Source organism: Palaemon carinicauda, chromosome 25, assembly GCF_036898095.1.
Source record: "Palaemon carinicauda isolate YSFRI2023 chromosome 25, ASM3689809v2, whole genome shotgun sequence".
Lineage (NCBI taxonomy): Eukaryota > Metazoa > Arthropoda > Malacostraca > Decapoda > Palaemonidae > Palaemon > Palaemon carinicauda.
In genome coordinates this window covers 91,177,134-91,189,918 of record NC_090749.1, presented here as the reverse complement: position 1 = coordinate 91,189,918, position 12,785 = coordinate 91,177,134, and the positions used below count along the sequence as shown (strand labels likewise).

Sequence of the window (12,785 nt, the reverse complement as noted above, 5' to 3'; positions counted from 1 at the left end):
AATGGCGCTCGCGCGAAGGAGAATAATGGCGTTCGCGCGAGGGAGAATAATGGCGCTCGCGCGAGGGAAAATATCGGGGCTCGCGCGCGGGAGTGTTCGCTTGCGTCTGTGCCAGCCGTAGGGCGCGCGCAGGAGAAAGTTCCCTAGCGCGAGGGCCCGCAGTTGAATCATGCGGAGCGTGCGGAAGCGCAGGAGAATGTTGGCGCGCATCCCTTGGAGAGGATGGGCGAGTGAGCACAGGACGCGCGCGTATCCGTGTGGATGCATGCAGAAGAAGCCTGGTCTGCAGGTGAGCACTGGAGCGTTAGTACTGGTTGGCGCGTGAGAGAAGACAGCATTGCTGACTTCCTGGAAGTCCTGCTATCTGTTGACAGTTGGCACGCAGGTTTTACCTGGCGCGTAGGATGATGCGCAGCATGGCGCGCCGAAGAGTTAGATGGTGGACGCGTATGCGCGCGGGAGAGCGCTGGCGTGCACGAGTGCCATTGCGCAGGAGGTTGATGCCGTGCAGGTGAGTATTAGCGCACAGATGGGCGCGGGCGCGTAGGAGACTGTTAGCGCGTAAGCGCAAGGCGCGCGGGCACAGTTTGCGCAGGAGAACGTGGGCGCATATGTGCATGAGGGCGCGCATAGCACATGATGGAGCTGTGCTCCTGTTGGAGCGTATGCGTGTGTTGGCACGTACGCTCTTGATGCCCTGTGTTAGGGTTATGGTGAATATCCGCACGTAGTGATGGGGCCTGAGGAGCTACAATAGAGCGCTCATCAGGTCTCGTGGGCGCGTATGTTGTTGGCGCGCAACAGCGTGCTTGGGCGGAGTCTTGTTAGGCCCATGTGGAAACGGTGATGGCAGGTCTGTCGGGTGGAAGGTCGACGTGTCCTTTAAAAGGACGACCTTCCACTAAAGGAGATCGTGAACGATCTGCAGAAAGGTCCAGGACCAATGCAGGAGCAGTGATGGATGATTGGTCTAGAGGCTCCTCTGAGGGGGACTGCATCGAAGATGTTGAACCAAAGAGGCGCTTCCTCACCGCAGGTGAAGGAAGGCCTCTATGGCGAAGAGGAAGGCGAGCCTTCCGACGAATGCGTCCTCTGGTGGCCGTTTGATCAGCAACCTGACCTTCTGCAGTCCTCCGAAGAGGAGTCTCTGTAAGTGAACTCCCCCGAGGGAAAGAAACACTAGCAGGAGAGACTGACGATGGACTTAGTTTCTCCCTCGTTGGTTGAACAGGAATGGAAGAAACTAAGCTGTCAGCTACCGTAGAGTTTGGAGTGGAAGAAGTGATGGGTGATACCGCATTGGATACCTCTAACACCACAACGTCGACAAGAGACAGAGGATCAACCTCTGATGGTGACAATGAATGCTTGACATTTGGATGTAGTTGAGCAAAACCTCCTTGGAGGACGAACCCGTAAGACCCAAGGAGGACCAAAGTTGAAAAAGGTAGGTTAGTGACATATCCTCCCCTGGGGGGGAGAGATGGAGCTGCTTCGCTAGGGGAAGCAACGTCATCTCTCAAGCCCCGAGGTTGTTTAATAATACATCGGTCTACGCTACCACTCGGTCGGCCTCTCGAAAGAGACCGACCGAGTGGCAGCTTCAGAGGAGGTTTGGGCAACGGAAAAAGAGGCCTTGGATTTTTCTCTTTTCAAAGCAACCTTACAAGAAGGACAAAGGGCGTGAGGATCAGTCTCGACCACCGACATGAATGTTCCACAGGGGCGATCGGGAAACCTAGGGCAGGTGCGCATGATCACAGAGGCCAACTTCACATGTACAGAACTAGTAAAAGAAAAGAACAAAACCAATTAAATGGGTGCCAATATGACGGCGAGGATGAGAGCGGACACGTCCGACCACCATCCGAGCCGAGAGCAAAGTGAGCTCAAGCACAGGTGTGTGAGAGGGGGGGTAGCAAGCTACCCTCCCCTATCCCTGCTAACTAGCGGTGGAGGTAGTAAACCCTCGTTAAAAATTAACGGCTCGTCATTTCAGCTACGCCAAAAGTAATATCCCTATTAAATAGCGTGGTTTGTATTCCAGTTATGGAACAAATGGGTAGTTAACCCTTGCTAAAATTTAATGGCTGGTCCTTTCAGCTTTGCCGTTATACCCCTAATAAATAGCTTAGGTTTGTATTCCAAGTACGGAACAAATGTTATTCTGATTGTTCATTACTTCTCTTGTATATTTACAGTAACATATTTCCTTTCCTCTATGGGCTATTCTCATAATTTATATGTAAAAGCGCTATTCTAAGGCTGTTACTGTTCTTAATCTATTATTATAATTATTCATTTCTTTTCTTGTAGATTATTTTCTTATTTCCTTTCCTCACTGCGCTATTTTTCCCTGTTGGAGCCCCTGAGCTTATAGCATCCTGCTTTTCCAACAAGGGCTATAGCTTAGCTTGTTATAATAATAATAATAATAATAATAATAATAATAATAATGATGATAATAATAATAATAATAATAATAATAATGGGGTCTTATATAGATTTGTAGACAGGTTGTTAATTCATCCCATTTCTGCCCTATCAAATAATTGTCAAGATTAACAACAATTTGGCAAATAGATTTTTACGTCAACAATTTGTGAGTCTGTCAATTATAACATTTGCTAAGAAGGACGGGCATTGGCCAGGATGTATTATGTACTGAACGGCTATACTGTACTGTATAGGAAGTAGGTATCAGCTGTATGTTAGGTTAGGTGGACATACCTTACATTAGGATAAGGCAGGAGCCTTTGTAGTATGTTGGGACAGACTGGGAGTAACATTAAAGGGTGTATGTATGATAACGGCCAACTGTATGTATGATGACAGCCAACTAAGAATATGGCTCTGTTGGGGGGGGGGGGTCGCAAAGGAGGGCTAACATAAGGTAAGTAGGTAAGGACACGGCTTGTAGGTTAGGTTAGGGGGGAGGAAGTTCATGTTAGTTAGTGTTCATTTTTAATGCATGCTGGGGGGGGGGGGGGAACTGACCGCTAATATGAAAAGGCTCCAATATTTCAAAAAGATATTTTGGTTTCATTGTAGTGTACTACAGGGCGATGTAACCTAGGGAAACAACTACTTTTTCTTATAGAAAAAATTACGCTCTCTTCGAAAATGACACTCGTTCCCGTCGCAAATTAATAGTTTCAGAAATATAGATACATCTATATCCTCCGATAATGGAGGACCCCCAGTGGGAACTCGGGGTTTTGGGTGGGGAAAACATACTGGGGAATCGATATATAAACGTAAAACAAACCTTTTCTTCTCTATTCATTACCTTCTTGAAATTATAATAACCGGAGGAAAATACAGTATATCTGAATAAACTTCGGAGGTGCCGTTGCAAAGATTGTGTCATGAAAAAATACAGTAACCAGTGCTGCCAACGTCCGATGTAGATCAAATGTTATTTTGTGACCTGTCATACTACTAGGCTAGGTTAGGTGAGTTTGTTAGGTTCTGTGCCCTTTTTGTACTTTTTATATATTGGGTAAAACTTATATGGAGAAATTATTTAAAATACGTATGGAAATATCTATCATTACTATCGTTAGTAATGTCAGCGTGCCGTTGGTAACTCTGTGTACCATACGTCAACGTTGGTAACACTGTGTATTATTGGTAACGTTGCTAATGTTATCGTTCGCAGTACATTCCTAAAAGAAGTGACACCGTGCAACTTAAAGTTAGCCAAATTGGTTGATGTATGTTTCCGATTGAAATAAACATCAAATTCGGTTAAATCACGTTATTTACTATAGGAAAACATATTTTATGTTCGAAATCTCACCGTGTAATACAATAAAAAATTACCGATATTTTAAAAAGGGAAATAAAAATAAGGGTTTCATTGTAGTGTATTACAGGGCAATGCAACCTAGGAAAACAACTACTTTTTCTTATAGAAAAAATTACGCTCTCTTCGAAAATGACACTCGTTCCCGTCGCAAATTAATAGTTTCAGAAATATAGATACATCTATATCCTCCGATAATGGAGGACCCCCAGTGGGAACTCGGGGTTTTGGGTGGGGAAAACATACTGGGGAATCGATATATAAACGTAAAACAAACCTTTTCTTCTCTATTCATTACCTTCTTGAAATTATAATAACCGGAGGAAAATACAGTATATCTGAATAAACTTCGGAGGTGCCGTTGCAAAGATTGTGTCATGAAAAAATACAGTAACCAGTGCTGCCAACGTCCGATGTAGATCAAATGTTATTTTGTGACCTGTCATACTACTAGGCTAGGTTAGGTGAGTTTGTTAGGTTCTGTGCCCTTTTTGTACTTTTTATATATTGGGTAAAACTTATATGGAGAAATTATTTAAAATACGTATGGAAATATCTATCATTACTATCGTTAGTAATGTCAGCGTGCCGTTGGTAACTCTGTGTACCATACGTCAACGTTGGTAACTGTGTATTATTGGTAACGTTGCTAATGTTATCGTTCGCAGTACATTCCTAAAAGAAGTGACACCGTGCAACTTAAAGTTAGCCAAATTGGTTGATGTATGTTTCCGATTGAAATAAACATCAAATTCGGTTAAATCACGTTATTTACTATAGGAAAACATATTTTATGTTCGAAATCTCACCGTGTAATACAATAAACAGGAGAGCACTGCTGAGCGGGAGAGCGATGGCGTATAATAGAGTGCTGTCGCCCTAGCGAGCGCTGGCATATGCTGATGCGCTGGAGAGCGTTGGTAAAATGACGAGCACTGGCGCACAGGAGAGGGCTAGCCGCGCTGAATAGCGCTAGCGCAAAGGAGAGCACTGCCGAGCGGTAGAGAGCTGGGGGCACAAGAAAGTGCTAGCGAGCTGGATAGCGGTGACAAGCAAGAGATTGCCGACGAGTTGGAAAATGCTGACACACAGGGGAGCGCAGGCACGCATACAGCACTGTCGTCCTAGCGAGCGCTGGCAGGCTGGCATAAGCTGATGCACTGGAGAGCGCTGGCACAATAAAGAGTGTTGGAGCGCAGGAGGGGGCTGGCACGCAGGTTAGCACTCCCGAGATGGAGAGCGCCGGCGCACAAGAGAGTGCTGACGTGCATTGGCATGCAGGAGTGCACTAGCGAGCTAGAGAGCGCTGGCGAAATGGAGAGTGCTGACATGACAGTGGGTGATGTCGAGCTCACAAATGCATATAAGCTATTGAGTGTGGACACGCTGGGAAGCGTTGACTCATTGGAGATTACCGGCAAGTTGGAGAGCCCTCACGCGCAGGAGAGCACTGCCGAGCTGGAGTGCTGGCAAACTGGATAGTGCTGGCGTGTACGAGAGCACTAGAAACCTGGAGAGCACTAGTGAGCTATATTGCGCTAACATGCTAGCGAGTGCTGTTGTGCTGACGAGCACTTGTGTTCTGGCAAGCTGGCAACAGCTCATGCGCTGGGTAACGTGGACTCGCTGGAAAGTGCTGGCGCGCAGGAGAGCGCTAGCAAACAGGATAACGCTGATGTGCTGGCGAGCGCTGGCAAACGCCGATGCAGTGGCGAGCGCTTCCGCGCTGGGGAGTGCTGGATATATGGCACTGGCGCGCAGGAGAACACAGGCGAGCTGGAGGGCCCTGACATGCTGGTGAGTGCTGTGAAGCTGGCTAACACTGATGTGCTGGAGGGCGTGGACGCACTGGAGACCACCGACACGCTGTAGAGCACTGCCGATCCAATGGGTCCTGGGGCGCAAGAGAGTGCTGGCAAGCTGGAGACGCTGATGGGCGGGAGAGTGCTGCCAAAATGGAGAGAGCTGACACGCAGGAAAGTGCTGGAGCGCTGGAGACCACTGGCATGTTGCAGAGCGCTGGCGAGCTGGAGAGAGCTAGTGGGCAGGAGAGCGCTGGCGAGCTGGAGAGAGCTAGTGGGCAGGAGAGCGCTGGCGAGCTGGAGAGAGCTAGTGGGCAGGAGAGCACTGGCGAGCTGGAGACTGCTGGCACGTAGAAAAGTGCTGGCACACTGGACAGAGCTGTCCTGCAGGAAATCGCTGGCGAGCTAGAGAGCAATGACGTTCTGGTGATTGCTGTCGAGATCTGGCCTGCTGGCAAACGCTGTGGAAGCGCTGAGGAGTGCTGACATGCTGGAGAGTGCTGAGGAGCTACAGAGCACTGGCAAGTTGGAGAGCGATAGTGAGTTAGAGAACGCTGACGTGCAAGCGAGCTGTCAAACGCCGAGGTGCTGGAGAGCGTGGACACGCTGGAGAGCGATGATGCACTGGAGAGCGCTGGCACACTGGAGAGTACAGTATTAGCATGCTTGAGAGCTGGAGAGCACTGGCCTACAGGAGAGCTCTGGCCAGCTGGCAAGTGGTGGCGCAAAGGAGAGTACTGGTGAGTTGGAGAGCTCTGCCGAGCCGGAGAGCGCTAGCGTTGCAGGAGAGTTCCGGCGAGCTGGATTGCACTGGCGAGATTGAGAGCACTGGCGCGCAGGAGAGTGCTGGCAAACTGGACAGAGCTGGTTTGCAGGAGAGCGCTGGTGAGCTGGAAAGCGCTGATGTGCTTGTGAGTGCGTTCGTGCTGGCAAACGCTGATGCGCTGGAAATCATGGGTGCGCTGATGCACTGGAGAGCCCTGAAGGGCTGGAGAACGCTGACGTGCTGGCGAGGTGACAACCCCTGATGCGCTGCGGAGTGTGGAAGCGCTGGGGAGTGCTGAGGCACTGGAGAGCGCTGAAAACCTGAACAGCGCTAGCCCACAGGAGAGTACTAGCTACCTGGAGATGCTGGTGCTGAGGAGAGCTGGAAAGTGCTAGCGCGCTAAGGAGCACTGGTGGGAAGGAGAGCGCTGGCAGGATAGCACTGCCGAGTGGGAGAGGGATGGCGCACAATAAGAGTACTGGCACCCTGGCGAGCGCTGGCATATGCTGATGCGGTGGAGAGCGCTAGTGTGCAAGAGAGGGCTAGCGCATTAAAGAGCGCTAGTAAGCGCTGGCGCGCAGGAAAAGGCTGGCGCAGTGAAGAGCTCTACCAAGCGGAAAAGTGCTGGGGCGCAGTAGAGTGTTGTCGGCCTGGCAAGCTGGCATATGCTGATGCCCTGGAGATCATGGACGCGCAGAACAATGGCGCGAAGGAGGTCGTTGGCGAGTTGGAGAGTGCTGGCGCAACAAAGAGCGCTAGCACGCTGGAGGGCGCTGGCAAGCTCTTGTGTACTAGAGAGCGCTGGTGCGCAGGAGAGTGCCGGCACACAAGAGAACTCTGGAGCGCTGGATAGATGGCACTGGCATGTAGGAGAGCTCTGTCTTTGCCCTCTCGAGGAGGGATCTCTGGGTCGGGAAACCCATCGAGAGCCCTCATTAGAGTCAGAACTTGCCAAAACGCATGTTCTGACTTTTGCTGGTCTCCTCCTGCTGTAGGACTTACAGCGAAGTCTCCTATCCCCGGTGGCTCTTCTTGGGGAGAGTCGCGGACATTCCCTGAGGGGCTAGTTGGCTCCATCCTAGTCCTAGTAGAGGACTTAGGCAATGAGTTGGAGTCTTTTAAATTCCTTCCTGGGAAGGATGTAAGACTCCAACATTGACGAAGGTGGCCTGTTCCTTCCAATTCCCGACTGAGTAGACCCCTCGGCGCGAAGAGAGGTTTCCTTCATTGGTGCAATGAGGGAAAGTCTCTCCTTGCGTGATTCCCTTGGGGACGGGAAATCTTCGTCCAAAAGGGAAGGAGAGGCAGTCTGAGGAATAGAAGGAACCTGCCTCGAAGGTCTGTGTGGAGTCAGTTTCGCCCTTGGGGAAGTGACTGCATCTGGAATGCCTCTTTTTCTCTTCAAAGGGGTAGAAGCAGCCATGGTTCTGGGTCCCAATTCAGAGAAGACAGGCTTGAAGGCCTGAGTTACGACTCTGATACAGGGCACCAAACCAGGGCTGTTGGCTGACAGACGTGCTGCCAGACATACCCTTTGAAGGGAAAGGGATTGAAGGATCCCTGGGAGGAGTCACTATCATTGGTGGGATCGCCTGTGGTAGCTTTGGGATCCTGGACCCCTCTGGAAGTTCCCCTTCTACCACAATGTGCGGTGGTATGCGCTTGTGGGGAGGAGAATGAGGCGATGGCGACCTAGCCGTACGTCGTTCAGTAGTCTCGAGCACGAGAGGATATTGACACTCGCGCGAGGGAGAATAATGGCGCTCGCGCGAAGGAGAATAATGGCGTTCGCGCGAGGGAGAATAATGGCGCTCGCGCGAGGGAAAATATCGGGGCTCGCGCGCGGGAGTGTTCGCTTGCGTCTGTGCCAGCCGTAGGGCGCGCGCAGGAGAAAGTTCCCTAGCGCGAGGGCCCGCAGTTGAATCATGCGGAGCGTGCGGAAGCGCAGGAGAATGTTGGCGCGCATCCCTTGGAGAGGATGGGCGAGTGAGCACAGGACGCGCGCGTATCCGTGTGGATGCATGCAGAAGAAGCCTGGTCTGCAGGTGAGCACTGGAGCGTTAGTACTGGTTGGCGCGTGAGAGAAGACAGCATTGCTGACTTCCTGGAAGTCCTGCTATCTGTTGACAGTTGGCACGCAGGTTTTACCTGGCGCGTAGGATGATGCGCAGCATGGCGCGCCGAAGAGTTAGATGGTGGACGCGTATGCGCGCGGGAGAGCGCTGGCGTGCACGAGTGCCATTGCGCAGGAGGTTGATGCCGTGCAGGTGAGTATTAGCGCACAGATGGGCGCGGGCGCGTAGGAGACTGTTAGCGCGTAAGCGCAAGGCGCGCGGGCACAGTTTGCGCAGGAGAACGTGGGCGCATATGTGCATGAGGGCGCGCATAGCACATGATGGAGCTGTGCTCCTGTTGGAGCGTATGCGTGTGTTGGCACGTACGCTCTTGATGCCCTGTGTTAGGGTTATGGTGAATATCCGCACGTAGTGATGGGGCCTGAGGAGCTACAATAGAGCGCTCATCAGGTCTCGTGGGCGCGTATGTTGTTGGCGCGCAACAGCGTGCTTGGGCGGAGTCTTGTTAGGCCCATGTGGAAACGGTGATGGCAGGTCTGTCGGGTGGAAGGTCGACGTGTCCTTTAAAAGGACGACCTTCCACTAAAGGAGATCGTGAACGATCTGCAGAAAGGTCCAGGACCAATGCAGGAGCAGTGATGGATGATTGGTCTAGAGGCTCCTCTGAGGGGGACTGCATCGAAGATGTTGAACCAAAGAGGCGCTTCCTCACCGCAGGTGAAGGAAGGCCTCTATGGCGAAGAGGAAGGCGAGCCTTCCGACGAATGCGTCCTCTGGTGGCCGTTTGATCAGCAACCTGACCTTCTGCAGTCCTCCGAAGAGGAGTCTCTGTAAGTGAACTCCCCCGAGGGAAAGAAACACTAGCAGGAGAGACTGACGATGGACTTAGTTTCTCCCTCGTTGGTTGAACAGGAATGGAAGAAACTAAGCTGTCAGCTACCGTAGAGTTTGGAGTGGAAGAAGTGATGGGTGATACCGCATTGGATACCTCTAACACCACAACGTCGACAAGAGACAGAGGATCAACCTCTGATGGTGACAATGAATGCTTGACATTTGGATGTAGTTGAGCAAAACCTCCTTGGAGGACGAACCCGTAAGACCCAAGGAGGACCAAAGTTGAAAAAGGTAGGTTAGTGACATATCCTCCCCTGGGGGGGAGAGATGGAGCTGCTTCGCTAGGGGAAGCAACGTCATCTCTCAAGCCCCGAGGTTGTTTAATAATACATCGGTCTACGCTACCACTCGGTCGGCCTCTCGAAAGAGACCGACCGAGTGGCAGCTTCAGAGGAGGTTTGGGCAACGGAAAAAGAGGCCTTGGATTTTTCTCTTTTCAAAGCAACCTTACAAGAAGGACAAAGGGCGTGAGGATCAGTCTCGACCACCGACATGAATGTTCCACAGGGGCGATCGGGAAACCTAGGGCAGGTGCGCATGATCACAGAGGCCAACTTCACATGTACAGAACTAGTAAAAGAAAAGAACAAAACCAATTAAATGGGTGCCAATATGACGGCGAGGATGAGAGCGGACACGTCCGACCACCATCCGAGCCGAGAGCAAAGTGAGCTCAAGCACAGGTGTGTGAGAGGGGGGGTAGCAAGCTACCCTCCCCTATCCCTGCTAACTAGCGGTGGAGGTAGTAAACCCTCGTTAAAAATTAACGGCTCGTCATTTCAGCTACGCCAAAAGTAATATCCCTATTAAATAGCGTGGTTTGTATTCCAGTTATGGAACAAATGGGTAGTTAACCCTTGCTAAAATTTAATGGCTGGTCCTTTCAGCTTTGCCGTTATACCCCTAATAAATAGCTTAGGTTTGTATTCCAAGTACGGAACAAATGTTATTCTGATTGTTCATTACTTCTCTTGTATATTTACAGTAACATATTTCCTTTCCTCTATGGGCTATTCTCATAATTTATATGTAAAAGCGCTATTCTAAGGCTGTTACTGTTCTTAATCTATTATTATAATTATTCATTTCTTTTCTTGTAGATTATTTTCTTATTTCCTTTCCTCACTGCGCTATTTTTCCCTGTTGGAGCCCCTGAGCTTATAGCATCCTGCTTTTCCAACAAGGGCTATAGCTTAGCTTGTTATAATAATAATAATAATAATAATAATAATAATAATAATGATGATAATAATAATAATAATAATAATAATAATGGGGTCTTATATAGATTTGTAGACAGGTTGTTAATTCATCCCATTTCTGCCCTATCAAATAATTGTCAAGATTAACAACAATTTGGCAAATAGATTTTTACGTCAACAATTTGTGAGTCTGTCAATTATAACATTTGCTAAGAAGGACGGGCATTGGCCAGGATGTATTATGTACTGAACGGCTATACTGTACTGTATAGGAAGTAGGTATCAGCTGTATGTTAGGTTAGGTGGACATACCTTACATTAGGATAAGGCAGGAGCCTTTGTAGTATGTTGGGACAGACTGGGAGTAACATTAAAGGGTGTATGTATGATAACGGCCAACTGTATGTATGATGACAGCCAACTAAGAATATGGCTCTGTTGGGGGGGGGGGGGTCGCAAAGGAGGGCTAACATAAGGTAAGTAGGTAAGGACACGGCTTGTAGGTTAGGTTAGGGGGGAGGAAGTTCATGTTAGTTAGTGTTCATTTTTAATGCATGCTGGGGGGGGGGGGGGAACTGACCGCTAATATGAAAAGGCTCCAATATTTCAAAAAGATATTTTGGTTTCATTGTAGTGTACTACAGGGCGATGTAACCTAGGGAAACAACTACTTTTTCTTATAGAAAAAATTACGCTCTCTTCGAAAATGACACTCGTTCCCGTCGCAAATTAATAGTTTCAGAAATATAGATACATCTATATCCTCCGATAATGGAGGACCCCCAGTGGGAACTCGGGGTTTTGGGTGGGGAAAACATACTGGGGAATCGATATATAAACGTAAAACAAACCTTTTCTTCTCTATTCATTACCTTCTTGAAATTATAATAACCGGAGGAAAATACAGTATATCTGAATAAACTTCGGAGGTGCCGTTGCAAAGATTGTGTCATGAAAAAATACAGTAACCAGTGCTGCCAACGTCCGATGTAGATCAAATGTTATTTTGTGACCTGTCATACTACTAGGCTAGGTTAGGTGAGTTTGTTAGGTTCTGTGCCCTTTTTGTACTTTTTATATATTGGGTAAAACTTATATGGAGAAATTATTTAAAATACGTATGGAAATATCTATCATTACTATCGTTAGTAATGTCAGCGTGCCGTTGGTAACTCTGTGTACCATACGTCAACGTTGGTAACACTGTGTATTATTGGTAACGTTGCTAATGTTATCGTTCGCAGTACATTCCTAAAAGAAGTGACACCGTGCAACTTAAAGTTAGCCAAATTGGTTGATGTATGTTTCCGATTGAAATAAACATCAAATTCGGTTAAATCACGTTATTTACTATAGGAAAACATATTTTATGTTCGAAATCTCACCGTGTAATACAATAAAAAATTACCGATATTTTAAAAAGGGAAATAAAAATAAGGGTTTCATTGTAGTGTATTACAGGGCAATGCAACCTAGGAAAACAACTACTTTTTCTTATAGAAAAAATTACGCTCTCTTCGAAAATGACACTCGTTCCCGTCGCAAATTAATAGTTTCAGAAATATAGATACATCTATATCCTCCGATAATGGAGGACCCCCAGTGGGAACTCGGGGTTTTGGGTGGGGAAAACATACTGGGGAATCGATATATAAACGTAAAACAAACCTTTTCTTCTCTATTCATTACCTTCTTGAAATTATAATAACCGGAGGAAAATACAGTATATCTGAATAAACTTCGGAGGTGCCGTTGCAAAGATTGTGTCATGAAAAAATACAGTAACCAGTGCTGCCAACGTCCGATGTAGATCAAATGTTATTTTGTGACCTGTCATACTACTAGGCTAGGTTAGGTGAGTTTGTTAGGTTCTGTGCCCTTTTTGTACTTTTTATATATTGGGTAAAACTTATATGGAGAAATTATTTAAAATACGTATGGAAATATCTATCATTACTATCGTTAGTAATGTCAGCGTGCCGTTGGTAACTCTGTGTACCATACGTCAACGTTGGTAACTGTGTATTATTGGTAACGTTGCTAATGTTATCGTTCGCAGTACATTCCTAAAAGAAGTGACACCGTGCAACTTAAAGTTAGCCAAATTGGTTGATGTATGTTTCCGATTGAAATAAACATCAAATTCGGTTAAATCACGTTATTTACTATAGGAAAACATATTTTATGTTCGAAATCTCACCGTGTAATACAATAAAAAATTACCGATATTTTAAA

General features: G+C 47.9%; 1 protein-coding gene across 4 annotated transcripts in view; it reads right to left on the bottom strand.

Moving 5' to 3' along the window:
- Positions 1 to 12,785, bottom strand: part of LOC137618698 (zinc finger protein OZF-like) — a 104,126-nt gene that overhangs the window by 90,103 nt on the left and 1,238 nt on the right. The window lies entirely within an intron of this gene.